Source organism: Triturus cristatus, chromosome 6 (genome assembly GCF_964204655.1).
Source record: "Triturus cristatus chromosome 6, aTriCri1.1, whole genome shotgun sequence".
NCBI lineage: Eukaryota > Metazoa > Chordata > Amphibia > Caudata > Salamandridae > Triturus > Triturus cristatus.
In genome coordinates this window covers 147,120,324-147,123,447 of record NC_140589.1, presented here as the reverse complement: position 1 = coordinate 147,123,447, position 3,124 = coordinate 147,120,324, and positions in this window count along the sequence as shown.

Genomic DNA, 3,124 nt, shown 5'->3' with positions numbered 1-3,124 from the left:
AGTCTAATATCATGTTCTCTTTGATTTGCACCAAAAATTAACAAATCGTCTTGGTAACATTTTACCCCTTTGATGCCTTTTAAGATTGATGACATTATTCTCTGGAAAACTGAGGCTGCACTTACCAAACCAAATGGCATTCTTTTATATTTGAACGCACCCATGGGAGTGATAAAAGATGTTAGAACCTGTGAATTTTCGGTAAGCTCAATTTGGTGATAGGCTTGTGTGAGATCCAACGTCGTGAACAATTAAGCACCATCCAAAGTAGACATAATTTCATCTATATTGGGTAAAGGAAATTTATCTACAACCACCTCTTTGTTCAGCGAGCGAAGATCAATGCAAAGTCTAATCTCGCCATTGGGTTTGTTGGCAACAACAACCGGAGCCAACCACTCAGACGCTTCTACTTGAGTGATTATACCTTGGTTTAATAACTTATCTAACTCTTGTTCCACTTTTCCTTGTAATGCCACAGGTATTCTTCTTATTTTAGCTATGGAAGGTTGTGCTCCACTCTTAAGTTTAATGTCATGCTTATAGCCTCTCAAAAACCCTAACTTGTTATTAAATAAATTTGGAAACCTTTCCACAAAATCAATCTTTCCCTTTGCATCTATTTCTTGAATCTGAACCTGTGGTTCAGCATTTGGATTAAGCGTGACACCTAACAACCGTTGATGTGGCCAGCCTAATAAATCATCTCCTTTGTTTGCTACACCTTACCTAAAATCAATTTATTTTCCATCTCAATAGTAGCATTGAAATAACCTAGCATTTTTATGGGTTGACCCCCATATCCACCTGGACTTACATCCATTTTGTGTAGACGATTTTTCCCTTGAAACCACTTATAAAAAATGTCTTTATCAATAATGGTCAAATGTGAACACAAATCGAATTTCATTTCTAAATCAACTCCATCGATTTTTACTTTACCAACAGGATGCTGATATGAAACATCTTTGTTAATTTGACATATTACTTCTTTTACTAATTTATTTTGAAACCTTTTCTGTTTAGTTTTGCAGAATTTTAAAAAATGACCTTTTTTCCCACAACCATGACAATTAACATTTATCGCTGGACATTTTTTGTAATTTGCCTTATGACCAGTCATACCACATCGAATACAAACAAAAGAAGTATCCGCACTATCTTCTTTTTTTTCTTCACTTTGAGAGGAGGAAGTTTTACCTTCTTTCACTACACAAACATCTTTTTGCACTTCTTCTGTAGAATTTTCTACTTTAGTTTTCTCATTTTTCAATTCTGTTACACATTTTAACATATGCTCTACTCTTTTAGCAATAGAAATTACCTCTTCTAACGCTGGCTCATCCTTAAGCCACAACTCTTCCCTTATTTTCTCTTCTCTGCATTTCAGAACAAATTGATCTCTTATTCGCTCCTAATTTAGCTCCCCAAACTTACAGCTTGAAGCAAGCTTTCTTAAGGCCGTTACAAAATCTTCTACAGATTCATCTTTACCTTGAGACCTTAAACCAAAACGATATCTCTCCATGATGGTGCTAGTTCTGGGCAAATAGTGTTTGTCTAATTGTAAAATGCAAATTTCATATTCATTTAAACCCCTCTGTTCTTCATTTGTTAGATCTGGTAAGTTCTCTAACACTTCCTGTCCTTCTCCACCTAAACAATGTAAAAGTAAGGAGTGTTTCCTTTCCGCACTTAAATTGGTTCCACAAACTCTTGCATAGTGTGCGAATATTTTCTTCCATTTACTCCATTTCACTAATGGTTCACCTGGACTAGGTAGAAAAAACGCCGGAGGAGTTACATTTTTCATTTTAAATGTATAGTTTAACACACTACTAAACCTCCAATATTCTCAGAATACTAAATAAGCAATACAGAGACCTTCAATGTTACACTTGTCTCACATGTAATGATTCATCTTATGCAAATTCTGATTATAACACTTCCATCTATTAATATTTTACATATATATATATATATATATATATATATATATTACCATAATATTATTAATATCTAACCATAAATATATATATATATATAGTAAAATTCTCTGTTCACTCAAGGTTACACTTCACTTGTGTTTTTTTTTTTTTTAAAGAAACAAAAAAAAATTATAATTAAAAAAATTAATATATTTCTGTGAAATAATCTCCCTTCCTTCCAAAGTAAATCCTTGAACTGCGTGGGCTGACTTTCACATAAAGATTAGATCGTATTTCTCTGTAATGTGACTAACACGCGTTAACCACTGAACTCCTTGTAGACTGTCTCCCATACAAAGACTCGTTCGCCTTTGACTGTGCTGACACGTGATCAATGACGCGCGTAGTTCACCGAATCCTACCGCAGGATTCTACTGCGTCACCATTTGCTTCCTGCCTCTAAACAGTACAGAGCTCCGATCTCACAAACGGCACCAGAGCGAGATCTCCCTCGATGCAGCTTTGCCTCACGAACCCTGCAGCAGAACCTTGTAGCCCCACACGCAACAACCAACGCGATGACTCCTGCCCCTCGTCTTGTTACTCGCACTTCCAAGGTATGCTAATTTCTGCCACCGGGGAAACGCGAAACACACTTCCCTTTTCAAAATTCAGCCGCTGGAGGGGAGCATTACACAATACTTAAATTTTCCTTTAAATACAATTTGCGCATGCAATGTTTTTTCCCTCTCGTTTCCCTCCGGAAAGCAAGTTGTCTTCCTTTTTAGTTTTACTAAATAACTTACGCTTGGCTTTCCTCAATAAGTTTAAATTATTGCGTGCAGAATAATCTTTAATTGAAACACAGTACCTTGTCAATCCGTTATACCCGATCTGTTCCGCATAAACTAAAAACTTGATGTACAGTTCCCTTCCGAACTTTTAACCTGTCGCTGGAACGTGAAGTCACGACAGTTGATGTTGAGGTGTTTCTTTTACTCCTCCTTTTCCATCCCAAAAATCGTCGCCAATGTAAAATTATGATGAAAGAGGTACACAGGGTAAAACTTAGCATTGAGGTTTATTAAATAACACCTCAGCCATCAGTCCAAGATCCAAACTGACCACTGAGAATTCCCTTGCACAAACAGTGTTCTAAGTTCTAAAGAATGTACAGGATGTCAGAGAAAGGAGGA